The sequence below is a fragment of the Taudactylus pleione genome, unplaced genomic scaffold (genome assembly GCF_031769625.1).
Source record: "Taudactylus pleione unplaced genomic scaffold, aTauple2 ptg000133l, whole genome shotgun sequence".
Classification (NCBI taxonomy): Eukaryota; Metazoa; Chordata; class Amphibia; order Anura; family Myobatrachidae; genus Taudactylus; species Taudactylus pleione.
The window spans coordinates 643,944-658,023 of record NW_028284535.1 but is presented as its reverse complement, the minus strand read 5'-3'; the positions used below and the strand labels follow the sequence as shown (position 1 = coordinate 658,023).

At 46.9% G+C, this 14,080-nt stretch overlaps 1 protein-coding gene across 1 annotated transcript in view; it reads left to right on the top strand.

Moving 5' to 3' along the window:
• The first annotated feature begins 8,111 nt into the window (after window positions 1-8,111).
• Window positions 8,112-14,080, top strand: part of LOC148523435 (laminin subunit beta-1-like) — a 139,779-nt gene continuing 133,810 nt past the window's right edge. Inside the window, exon 1 of the mRNA XM_088473225.1 lies at window positions 8,112-8,259. The gene's annotated coding sequence lies outside the window, so the exon portion shown is untranslated. The remainder of the gene's footprint in view (window positions 8,260-14,080) is intronic.

Here is a 14,080-nt window from a genome sequence, read left to right as displayed (position 1 = left end):
TTATGATGGGTGTAGAAGGTCATATTTGGTGGTGTGTAAAGGGTTGATGTTTTTCAACCGCAAATGCATCTAAATAGCAAAAAAGTCGCACAGCGCACCCGTGTCACGGTGTGTGCGCACAGAGTTGCAGAACCGGTTGAGACTCTCAGCGGATGCGATCACTTTACTGCTTCCTGATCACTGCGACGGGCTCTTATTCAATCCTTATTGGCTGGATATGGGTTCTTAATATTCGGGGGCTTGCCGCATTTTATAATGAATATGCCCATTAACCCAGAACATTTCAATCTGCATCCAAGTGAGGTCTCATGTGAGGACAGTGAGAACTTCTTTACATATATGCGTAACACACAAAATATACTCATAAGGAATAAAGGTGATATATGTATAGGAATGTGCTTTTATTTTTGTGTTTATTTTTACCATATTCTATTCAATTCTTTTTTTCATTAATGTTAAACACATTTTAACATCTATGTTGTATTTTTCTTTGCATAATGCTTCATTTGGTACATTTATTTGATTTAAACCTCACTTATTACAGCAGCGATGTCAGTGCCCAAACACTTTTTCTTTATACCTTTACAAACAAGGCTGCCAGTCTAGTCCAAAGAGCTGCCATTCTATCTAGAAGAGCTGCCAAAATGCATAGAGAGCTAAATAAGATGCCACAGGTCCTGTACAAGCTGTCAGAGATAAAGAGGGAATCCAATACCAGCCCAGAGGAAGAGAAGGAGACAGAGCCGTAACTAGACTTGTTGGTGGCCTGGGCCAGAGAGAGCATTGGCACCCCCCCCCCCATCCTAGTTTTCAAATAGGGACAAAAAATGCGGGGTGTGGCCTCATGGACTGCAAGCAGAAATTGTGCAGCAGATAGCTAAGTAAGGTGTCTGACTCCCATGTGAGAGGTGATGGGTTTGGGTCCCGGGTATCGGGTATGACAGTATTTTGAAATGTGTGTGTTAAATAAAAGAGGATGTGACTGAAGTTGCTTGGGTAGGTGGTCATATGGAGGGGGAGTCGGCCAGGGAGGAGATAGGGGCAGCCAGGAGATGCTGGGGATAACAGAAAATAAAACTACAAGTGAGAATGATTATAAACAGAAAATAGACAGGCCCAAGGAGCAATCCCTGCCTTGCGGTGCCCTGTGCCATGGCACATGTTGCACCAACCTAGTTACGGTCCTGGAAGGAGACCAGGCCCAGCCCAGTGGAATAGAACGAGTTCAGATCTAGACCATGGATCCAGTTATTATAACTTTCATTATCACAGTCTTCTTTATCTTGCTTCTTCTTCAGTTATATTGCGGCTTGTCCTCAGAGTAGCTCTCATTTTCATTATTGTTATCAATGTTATATTATCTTTTATTATTACCACATCTTATTAACATAAAGGCCTATTTATGATCCAGAATCTAAACTTGCCATTAATGATATTGTTTTCCATTTCAACCAAGTCCCTGTATTTAATCTGCAGTTCCAGCATGTGCACCCATAGGTCACTTACCCTGTTACTAACACACTAGCCTGCGACTTAAGCAAAGAGTACTTGGTTACTAATATTAGTATACCTTCTCATTCTTTCTCCTCAGAGGAGAGGTCTCGATTCAGACCCGCTCGCTATATGCGTTAGCACGCACCAAGCGTATGCAAATCCGGCAAAGGCAGACCATTTCCATCAACCAACCCCTGTTACCACCCACAAACGACTTGTCCTGTCGCTCAGTCTAGCGAGCTATTTATGCGCAGCGAGCGAACACTTCCCGATCGCATGGACTAGTTCGCACACACGCACTGCGATGCGTATACATGCGCCCATTGTGAAACATCGGCAGCTACGAGCGAACACAGTCTAGCGAGCGGGTCTGAATCTGGCCCAGAGTATGTATCACTGCTTAAGAGACTATTGGGGGTAAATTTACTAAAGGGAGAGATTTTAGAAGTGAATTTTAAAAGTGATGTTGCCCATAGCAACCAATTAGATTCTAGCTATTATCTTCTAGAAGGTGCTAGTTAAATGTTAAGTAGAATCTGATTGGTTGCTATGGGCAACATCACTTTTAAAACTCACTTCTAAAAACTCTCACTTTAGTAAATTTACCCCTTATAGTGTCCCAAGTGTGATTCTGTTATTGATATCATCACTACTGTTTATTCACATATCCTTCTTCACATTGAGGCACCTGGCAGTACAGTAACAATATAGATTATATCGGGTATGGCCAACTGGTCTGAGGCGAAGAGCCCAAAAATATCTGTAGGTATGTCAAAGAGCCGAGATTATTCGCATGCGGAAGGCGCACGTTCAAAAAGGGGGTTGGTCAGCTAGGCCGTGCCCCTGGTATATTTGTAGGAGCATGTAAAAGCACATACACACAACACCGTGGAGGTAACTATTAAAAGGAAAGAAAAAGCCAGAACAATTTAAAAAAACATTGAAAAAAATAGATCCACATAAAATATACTGAAACAAGCCAAATACACATAAAATACACTGAAAAGACCACATCCACATAAAATACACTGAAAAAGCCACATCCGCATAAAATACACTGAAAAAGCCACATCCACATAAAATACACTGAAAAGGCCACATCCACAAATAATACACTGAAAAAGCCACATCCACATAAAATACACTGAAGAAGCCACATCCGCATAAAATACATTGGAAAAAAAAAAAACAGATTCACATAATACAATCCAACTCCCCCCTGGTGTCACTCCAGCCCCTCCATGTGTCACTCCAGTCCCCCTCATGTGTTACTCCAGCAACCCCCCATGTGTCACTCCTGCAGCCCTTCATGTGTCACTCCAGCCCCTCCATGTGTTACTCCAGTAGACCCTCATGTCTCTCAACAGCAGACCCTCAATATGCCACTCCAGCCCCCCCTCTCTCCCCGGGCCACTCCAGTCCAGCCACCTTCCCCCACACTCCCTCCCACTCCACGGGCCACTCCAGCCCCCCACATGTCACAAATAAAATGAAAAAACAAATAAAACCCCCCACAGCTCTTACACTGTTGCGACTGTGTCACATAGGTAGGCTCCGGGGTCTGCGACCACGTCCTCCTCGTGGCTGCAGGTTCAGTCACAAGTTGAACTCCACCTCCTATTTGCAGCGTGATATCACCACATCGCCCATACATACATCCGGAGCGGAGCAGACTGGTGCACAAAGGTCGAGCCTCCTCTGAACAGCTGCGGGCCTATCAGAGGAGGCATTTAGTGTAATGCAGGTGAGCCGCATCAGAACAATGGAAGAGCCACAGGTTGGCCACCGCTGGATTATATCTACCATATATTATTGCATGTTAAAGCATTTAATAAAAAAAAACCTGCTGAGTAGAGCATAATTGGGTCGTCAGGGTAATAAGTAACCCTTACTATGGGATCGTTTCGCCATGGCAGCTGAGCATCACTCAGCTACCTCAATGACAAAGTGATGTTAAAACCTTGCAATCAATATTATAAGCCTCTTAGGGGGAGATGTATCAAGCATTGGAGAGAGATAAAGTTGAGAGGTTGTGCAAAGCAACCAATCAGCTTCTGTCATTTATCTAGCAAGGTCTTTGAAATATTAGTTGGAAGCTGATTGGTTGCTTTGAGCAAATACTCTTCTTTATCTCTCTCCAAGGCTTGATACATCTCCCCATTAGTTTTAATTATAGTCATGAGTTTGGTCCAATTCTTTATCTATATGAGTCCCGACCACAGCTGCTGGGAGACTAATCCATGGATCTATCTCTGTTTTTTTGTATATCACCTTTTAGTCTTCCACTGCCCATTGTCAGAGTGACCCTTGTTTTAGAAATCGTTTTATTTTTATTTTATTTCCTTTAAAAACTTCTGAACACTATTATTACTATTTGATCATATTAGCTCTGTCCCTACTCTCTTCAACGCTGAAACGCCTAAAGCCTTCTAACTTTTGGCATGCAGCTCTTGCACACTTTTAGTTCTTCCAGGAATGATTTCTATTATATTACTGTCTATTGGGAGAGATCTGGGTCTCCAGAACTGAACTCAGTACTCAAGGCCTACCTTTCAACATTTCAGTTTTCAGAATCAGGATGGGGGGTCAGTGGCCACAGCTGGCTTCTGTAGCTCAAGAAACACTAACAGGGGTATTCAATATGGGTGCGATAACATCGTTTTTGCGTTAATATCGGAGGTATGACGTCATTATCGCAGGTTTTACTTTTACACTGTATTAAATTTCAAAGACTTATCGCAGTTTTGAAAAGTCTTTGAAAAAAAACGGGGATAACTTTTCACCATTGAATAGGTGCCGAAAAAAAGTGCAGAATTGGGGTTTAGGGGTGCAGGCTTAAAAAAAATAGCCTGCACCCCTGGGAATGACATTTAAAAAAGAACTGTGTCAAAAAAAGTAAAAAAAAAAAAATAGGGACACCCTAAAAAAATAATTAAAAAATTGGGGTGAAAAAATAAAAAGGGAAAAAATTGTTTAAGAATAGGGAAATAGGTTCAGGGCTATTCTGCATCTATGCGGCAGATGTTTTCTAGAATAGATTTATAGCGGCAGGTGCACAAATGCAGAATTTTTAAAAAATTACTTTAGGGACTTAAAAATATGCTAGTACCCATTTTCATGTACCCCAAATTTGATGGGACCACTTAAAAAAACGAAAAAAATAACCTAAGTGCTCTTCTGCAACACTTCTTCAATGTCAGGAAAAAAGCACCTGCCGCAGCTATTTAAATCCCCGACTTTCAATTAAAGGCTAAAACGGGGGTACCCATAGTGATCCCCCATGTTTTTACAACTTTAGGGGGGTCTTACAATTATTTTAAGGAAAAATTCGTAACTTTACGCAAATCCAACTTCGGAGTTTCCCGTTTTCGTTAATTTGATATTGAATACGGGGATAAGCGGGAGCGCGCAGCAGACTTAACGCAGGTAAAAACTCCGATATGAAACGTTAACTTCAGCAGTGAAGTTAACGTTTCATATTGAATACCCCTCATAGTGAAGGGCGCCGCGACCGCGACCATGCAGATTTCAGAGGCTTACAGCGGTGCAGACTGTGTCTCTGTGACACAGCTGCACCGCGCATGTAGCGCTGACCGGACGGAGTTCGGTCAGCGCTACACAGTGCCAAACACACAGCCGCCGGTGCCTTCAGCTGTGTGTTTGTTTCAGCAGCTGATGAGAGTCTGTCAGACTCTCATCGGCTGCTGCTGCTGCTCCCACTGCGGGAGCCATCTTCCGGCTCCCGCAGTGGGTAATGGGAGAGACTTCATGACGTCATGAAGTCTCTCACATAATGAAAGCGGCCCTGGAGAATGGTCGGGAGTAGCTGATAGCGGCGGCGGGAGCAGGAGCGATGGGGGTTCAGGTAAGTGTTTTTGGTTTTTTTTATTACGTGTGTCTCTACTGGGGGGGCTGCAAGGGGTGATTACTACTGGGGGCACTTGAAGGGGGGATTACTACTGGGGGTACTTGAAGGGAGGATTACTACTGGGGGCACTTGAAGGGGGGATTACTACTGGGGGTACTTGAAGGGAAGATTACTACTGGGGGCACTTAAAGGGGGGATTACTACTGGGGGTACTTGAAGGGGGGATTACTACTGGGGGTACTTGAAGGTGGGATTACTACTGGGGGTACTTGAAGGGAGGATTACTACTGGGGCACTTAAAGGGGGGATTACTACTGGGGGTACTTGAAGGGAGGATTACTACTGGGGGCACTTGAAGAGGAGATTACTACTGGGGTACTTGAAGGGGGGATTACTACTGGGGGTACTTGAAGGGAGTATTACTACTGGGGGCACTTAAAGGAGGGATTACTACTGGGGGTACTTGAAGGGAGGATTACTACTGGGGGTACTAGAAGGGAGGATTACTACTGGGGGCACTAGAAGGGAGGATTACTACTGGGGGCACTTGAAGGAAGGATTACTACTGGTGGCACTTGAAGGGAGGATTACTACTGGGGGCACTTGAAGGGAGGATTACTACTGGGGGTACTTGAAAGGAGGATTACTACTGGGGGGAACCTCCACTGGGGGCACAACAATGGGGGGACTACTACAAGGGGGGACTACTAGGGGCACTACAAAAGGGGGATTACTACTAGGGGCACTACAAGGGGGGACCACTACTGGGGCACTGCATGGGGGGGACTACTACTGGGGGCACTATATAAGCTTACTAATGGGGGCACAAGGGGCACTGCACAGGGGGGACCACTACCGTGGGCACTGCATAGGGGGCGCACCAAAAAACCTACTCGCTTACCAAAGAATTTGGGCTAGGGCCGACCCTGCCTCCGGTGCCCCCTGACGGCTTTTGGCTCTGCCCTACAGCTTTTGGCGGATGCAGGGTGGGTGACACAGGGTCCCTCCAGGCTCGGTTGCTAACATGCACTGACCTCTTCCTATGCAAGCAAACATTCAGCTGGCTAGTCCCACTAGTTAATTACATTGCTTACTGCCACTGAAAATCTACACTGTATGGGGAATATCTGGATTTACAGCAAGTATCTGTTCATAATATCAGCTATTTTCATTTATAAGTCTATGCAGCCTATTTACAAAGCCCTTAGGGGTCTATTTACTAAGTCTTGGATGGAGATAAAGTGGGTGGAGATACAGTACCAGACATCTGACGATTGCTAGGTGCAAACACACTTACCAATTGTTGGCCTGATGTGTCGTGCCCAGGGCCGGCTCTAGGCGTGTTCGACCAGTGCGGTCGAACAGGTGCGCCACTCACAGAGGGCGCATCCCTCCCCAACATCCCGATTTCCACCCGTGGGCCGAAGCGTCCTGCGGGTGGTCAAATCGGTAGATTGGGCAGCTGTGCGGCGGTGCCAGTCACCTGAGTCTGAATGGATGCTGCGCGCATGCGAGAGGCATCCATTCAGTGATGGGAGAGGGGCTGAGGAAAGCCCAGCTAGTGAGGCTCCCCCCAGCCTGACGTTATTTGGAGGCATGCCGTGCGGACACGCCTCCTAATAACTTCATGTAGAGGGAGCGTGGCCTATGGGAATTAGACCACGCCCCCATTTTCAGATGCACTGTCAAAGGCCGGCACAGGGTGCTCCAACCCCTGGAGCCGGCCCTGGTCGTGCCAGACGTCTCAACTGGGAGGGTATTTACATGTGCCCGCCCAGTTGACGAGCAGTCGTACACACAGCACGATACATCAGCCATCGGCTGCACAGCCGATGCGATATGCCTGTGAACGAGGTTGTTCAGACATATTGCTGGTACATAACCCGCAGAAACGCCCGCGATATATAGGTCGTTCAATTGATATGTCGGCCAATGTGTTCCCAGTATAAGTGATATTACGGTACAAGCATAGCGTCAGTAATGGCAATGAAGTGATACCATAGCTATCACTTTATTGCCAATCTCCCTCTTATTGGAGCTGCTGCACTGGCAAGGTTTCCGTGCTTTGCCTGATGCTAAAGGTGCCTGAGCTCACCCATGGGCGGGTCAAGGCGTAGTTTTGGTGGTCCTAGTAGTGTGGCCTGATTTGTCCCAATTTTCCAGCCGGTACTGTTATCGTGATATCATTTGATACCAAAACACTTTTGACAGTTTATCCATAAAGATGATCTATGTAGGGAACCGAGGGACTATTGGCAAGGAACAAGGGAAGGGCAGCCTAAATTGTTTGCAGTAATAGGACATTTTGAAGATGTATGCTGGCAATAAAAAAAATGACTCTATAGTGTGTATACAGAGGTCTGAATATTCCTGCAAGCAATGGGGAAATCTGCAGAAGCACCAGACACGATAGCTCGCCCTGTGAAACAAGAACTGCAGAACAATGGCTGGTATATCAAAGGTTATAACGAGCCACAATGTGAAACTATATATACCCGTATTTGACTACACACCTTGACAGAGCAGTTACAATGCATCTGGTCCCTCCCAGAGCCTGGCTGGCAGACACTCAAAGAGAGAGAGAGAGAGAGAGAGAGAGAAAGAGAGAGAGATCACATTAACGCAGAGTCAGAGAGACAACCTGTGATCAGGTATTTATAGGAAGCAGGTCGTCGCCACATGCAAACACTGTGACAGGTCTCGCCCACTCTCAGTTCTTGGCAAGGTAACAGCAGCAGCGTGCAGGATACACCCCACAGCTATGAAAAAAAACCTGCCAGAAAGGAGATAATCCTGAGCGGTGAGAGGCAGCACAGTTTTATTATCCCAACTTTGGTGCGCGCTGCTGTCCTGGAAAACCACCCCAATGGTCTCAGAATCAGATACCTAAGGCTCAGGTGAGTTCCCCACTTCCTGATTTCTCTATCTAGGACCTGGGGAGACTTTGTCCTGTTCTGCAGCTTAAGAAAAACTAGGGAACAGGTCACATTGTCACATCCAGGGGACGGTCTCCTCCTGTTGGCGCAGAACGGTCTTATCAAGTGTGTGGATTAGATTGCTATAAGACAGGGTATAATAAATCTGCGTTCTGGTGTGTGACTCTGTATTTGCAGCAGTGTACATCAGTATCGAGCATCCCAGGTGCAAAATGAAAATCAATTATTACCTGCCACAAATCACTTACATGCTTGTTCCTTGCAGACCGTAATAACTCCCTGCATGCAAAGCATTTATACATTTATATTATAAACTGCAGTACCTAGAAAGATTTAGGGGGAGTTGTATCAAACCTTGGTGAGAGATAAAGTGGAGAGAGATAATGAACCAACCAGCTTTTATCTGTCATATTACAAGCTGTGTTTTCAAACTGACAGTTAGGAGCTGATTGGTTGGTACTTTGGGGTCTTTTTATTAACTATTAAGCCTTGGATGGAGATCAAGGGAACGGAGATAAGGTACCAGCCAACCAGCTCCTGTCATTATTCAAACACAGTCTGTGACATGGCAGTTAGGAGCTGATTGTCTGGTACTTTACCTCCAGCCAAGGATTAATAAATAGACCCGTTTATCTCTCTCCACTTTATTTCACTACAAGCTTTGATACATCTCACACCCTAATCTGTAAAATGCCAGTTATAAGCTGATTGGTTTGTACTTTATCTCTTTTCACTCTCTCTCTCCACTTTATGGGGTCTAGTTACTAAGCAGTGTTAGGCGACAGAGTGAAAAGTGATAAGGTGCCAGCCAATCAGCTCCCAATTGTCATTTTTCAAACACAGCCTGTGAGATGGCAGCTGGGAGCTGATTGGCTGGCACCTTATCACTTTTCACTCTTCACTTTTCACTTCTCCTAACACTGCTTAGTAAATAGACCCCTATCTCTCTCCAAGGTTTGATTAATCTCCCCCTTAGAACTTAGGTGAACTCTATTCCTGCATACATTATAGTACAGGAGCGTACAGTACCTGAACCCACCCCCTCCTCCTTCCTCCGCCCTCTTTACACACAATATAACTAGCTGCTCACAATTCTGTCATGAATTCTCTGTTGAAGAGGTTTTAAAGCGTCTGGGCCATGGCAAATTTAAAAGTGTCGGAGAGGACAGAACATTCCAAAATAAGCATAGCGGTTGTCTGCCAGCAGTCTGAGTGGCCTATTTCACTGTTGTAACTGAATACAGCATAGGGGCATATTGCCGGGAAGTACTGGGTGGCAGCTAAATTGAGCAAATGGCAGGCTCTGAGGAGACCCAAACCAAAGTAGTAGTGGGCGTGGACAGGGCTGCCAAGAGGCGGGCTGGGCGTGGCCTAATCACGGGAGGTGTGGCCACGGTTCCCCCCCACAGGCATAGGAGACTGCAGCTGGCAGGCCAGCACGCAACAGTGTGTGCTGGGATGCTTATCTGGCAGGGAGGAGGGGGACGGCGGCGGACCTGGGCCCCCTCCAAGCCCCTCCAGCAAGCCGGGCTCAGTAATTAGTACCCGCCCCCCTCTCTCGGTGCCCTTGGGTGTGGTGGGTTAAGGAAAGTGAAGATGGAAAACCCCTTTCATTCATATTTATTCCTATTCAGAAACAAAACAGACTTTTGGGTAATTATATTTGAATTCAGTCATTTCAGTCAATATGTATCAAACTGCATATTTTGAGCAGATACACTGTTTCGGCCTTGTTAGGTTCTCCAGTGCAGGTAGGATCTTCTGGTCAGCAGGTGAAGTGCTATAAAGATGAGGTGAGTTAGGCATATACACAGAAGAAGTTTGGCAATGAGCCTGAATTAGAGGGGGCCTTCGCATCTGCGATTTCGGACGCAGCAGACTTGTGAAAATATGCTGATGACTGATCTGATGTCTTGTGCACGGAGACGCTCACATCGGTGTCTCACATCTGCCGCTTACATGCAAAAGATGAAACATCGGTCGCACATCGAACCTCTATAGGGCAACCCTATGCTGTCTCAGAATGCCCGTCTCACCTAACACCCTGGGGCCTTTCCAGCTGCATATGAATTTGCAGAGGCTCACTAGGGCACACCCAGACAAACGTTCCTGACACACCTGCATTCTTCTTGCCCCCTCCCGTTACTTCCCCAAACGCTGACTGTAACTCACATTACAAATCAATCCTCACAGCGTCTACTGTCTCTAATCCATCTCCGTGCGTGCACAGTGCGGCTTTGGCGAATGCACAGCAGCAAAAAAAATTACTCCACAACTTACAACATCAACATTGCATCCATCTCTGAATAAGGTCCATAGGCACAACATGCTGTGGCGTAGAGAAGCCTGCCGGGCTCAGGTGAAGGCAGCGTGGCCTAATCACGGGAGGCGTGGCCACTCCCCCTTAGGATTTAAAAAAAATGATAATTTTGCGCACTGGGGACGGGGGCGCTGTGAGCCCCTCAGTCCGGTGCTCCCCCCCCCACAGGGATAGGAGATTGCTGCAGCTGCTGCTCTGCAGTCACTCACTGCTGTGATTTAAGAATAATGAGGGGGGCAGTGCCGGTCCTGGGCCCTCTAGCAGCCTGGGCCCAGGTAATTAGTACCCACCCCCCTCCTCTTGGCACCCCTGACAATATGTACCATAAAACACTACTCTTCAGAAGAATGTGCTTCTGGGTAATAACATGGAAGCCCTTTCAGTCAATCCTTTCAGCGCAGGCTCTACCAGATAGCCTGTTTCATCCTTGTTGGCGCTCCTCAGTGTGTGATAGGGCTTTCAGCGTGTGAAGTGCCATAGAGACAGGCTCAGGGCAACAATGGAGAAAATATACTCCACCCAACTGCACATGTGACTTTCCCTTTGCTCATTGGTTAGTCGCTTCTCCCTGATAGCTCGACAGTCCTAACCTTACGTATTTCAGAAAAAGGGTTCAGGCCAACATAAATCCAGTTTTGGGTCTATTTCTAATTTTTAGAGTTCATCATCCAGTCACACCAGATACAGCCATTTTGTGGGCTGATGCAATATTTTCGAGAATGCATCCTATAATCTATATAGTAAGCGAGAAAGTGTGTGGGGCCTATTCATCAACACTAAAATAAAGTTTTTAAGGACATTTTCCTTAAATAACGTTATTTTGGTAGTCATGAACAGACTTAGCACAGGAGATATCACAGATATCTCCTTGCTAAGTTCCCCTGCGTTAATTTCCACACTCCCCATACATTAGTACATTAGTATGGGGATGTGGAAATTGTGGTATTCATCAAATTCCGATAATTATACATTTTCGGAATTTGATGCAGTTACTATTCGCCACTGTGAGGTGGCGAATAGCAGAATCGACTTACCTGTATCCGCGTGTGCAGGTCCCCCGACGAGTCCCTCCGGCGCTCTGCTCCGTCCTCAGGCTCCGGAGGCTGGGCGGACATGTGTGCTCCCCAGCAGAGCACAAGAAAGTTTAGAAAAAGAAAAAAAAAGTGTTTGTTTTATTTTTCTAATCTGTCATGTGGTCTGCTGGGAAACCACATGACAGACCAGCAGGACGGAGCCGGAGGCTGCTGCGCGGACAGGTAAGTCTGGGGGGGGGGAGGTGAGCGGAGGGGGGAGGGGGTGTACACAAACTTAACGCATCTGTAGGCAGTGCTGCGCATGCGCTGGTTTTACAGATGTAACAGCGCATGCGCAGCACTGTTCCCAGATGCGATAAGGTAGTGTAGGCAGGGAAAAGTATCTATTTCCCGAAAATCTGTCATCACAAAAATAAAAGCTTTTCAGAATAGATACTTATGGAGAGGTGGAATGATGAATTCCACCTATAATTAGCTAGAACTCCATGCGAGTTCTAAAGCTAATTATCTCTAGAGAATTTTAAGGTTTAATGAATAGGCCCCTGTGTGTGTGTCCTTTATTCACAGCCAGAGTTTTGTACCTAGCTTCACCAAATCTGGCATGGTCATGTAATTTGACCAGGATTAGGTTTTTGGCATGTTTGAAGTTCGTCAGGGCCATTGAGGTCTACAGGGTGCCCACAAAGCAGGGGCGGAGCTAGAGTGGAGCAAGTGGAGCTTATGTTCCAGGCTGCGACGGGGGGGGCGCCAACCTCGGTTGGCTGATGACAGACAACATTCTTTCCCAGAATAGACTGCAGAGATTGTAACCCGGCGGTATGGCACAATAATGATGGAGGCGCTGTCTGCCAACGTTTACGTAGCTGAGTGATTATTTCCAAATGCGCATGAGCAATAGTTCTCAGAAGCCCTACACCGCATGTGTTACACAGAGTGTGCGCACAAAGGCGCTTATTCAATTGGGAGAGACAGTATCAGAAATGGGGGGCAAAGTGATGGGCATTCCTGGGTGGTGACTGGGAGATGGCTAGAAGTGCAGATGCAGGCTACTACACTATTATTATCGCAACTGCGACTTCGGCAGATGCAAGAGCAGACGCAATAGCGTCCACCTCTGAATCAGGCACCTGCAGAGTAACATCTCACTTGTTAGGACATGCCCTCTCCCCAGACACACAGTGCATCCGGAAAGTATTCACAGCGCTCACTTTTTCCACATTTTGGGCCCTTCTCCCACGATCGCTCAGCTTAGACGGCCGGCCAACTCTAGGCCTGGTGGTTCCGAACTTTTTCCATTTATGGATGATGGAGGCCACTGTGCTCATTGGGACCTTCAAAGCAGCAGATATATTTCTGTACCCTTCCCCAAATTTTTTGCCTCGAGACAATCCTGCCTTGGAGGTCTACAGACAATTCCTTGGTCTTCATGCTTGGTTTGTGCTCTCACATGCACTGTCAAGTCTGGGACCTTATATAGACTAGGGGTGAGCGAGTTCGGATTTCTGAAATCCGAACCCCCCCGAGCCCCCCCGATCCGAGGCCGATCCGAGTCAGGCTCGACTTTTCCCGCCTGACTCGGATCTGAAATCGAGGCAAAACGTCATCATCCCGCCTTCCGAGTCTCGCGGGTTTTGGATCCTATATAAGGTACCCGCGTCGGCGCCATTTTCTCACTCGGCTATGGACAGTGAAGAGGGAGGGTGGGAGTTAGGGCTGGCTGGGCTGTGTAGTGTAGTGTAGTGTAGTGCAGAGTAGTGTTGTGCTGCGCTGTGCTGCTGTTGTCCACTACTTCAAAGTCCATAGGGGCTGGCTGTGTTGTGCTGTGCTGCTGTTGTTAATAGGCGCTGTGTCCACTACTTCAAAGTCCATAGGGGCTGGCTGGACTGTGTTGTGCAGTCAGTTCTCCATAGGGGCTGTGTCCACTCCAAAGTCCTGTGCAGTGTCCCAGTCCTAAAGGGGTGCTGTAGTGTTGTCCAGGGGGTGCTCTGTCCATCAGCGGTGCTCCCCCCAAGTGCTAAAAAAATAATATTTTTTGTGTGTTTGTGAATTTTGTGTGCAGTAGCCGCACGTGCATCAACAAAGTAGTGCCAAGCGTGCGCCTGTGTCATAAGTAAAGGGCCAGCTGGCTTGACCGTTAAAGGGTGCTGTAACCTCCAAAGTACACTCCAGTCCAAACCAAAAAAAAAATAATTTTCTGTGTTTGTGAATTGTGTGCGCAGTAGCCGCACGTGCATCAACAAAGTAGTGCCAAGCGTGCGCCTGTGTCATAAGTAAAGGGCCGGCTGGCTTGACCGTTAAAGGGTGCTGTAACCCCCAAAGTACACTCCAGTCCAAACCAAAAAAAAAATAATTTTCTGTGTTTGTGAATTGTGTGCGCAGTAGCCGCACGTGCATCAACAAAGTAGTGCCAAGCGTGCGCCTCTGTCAT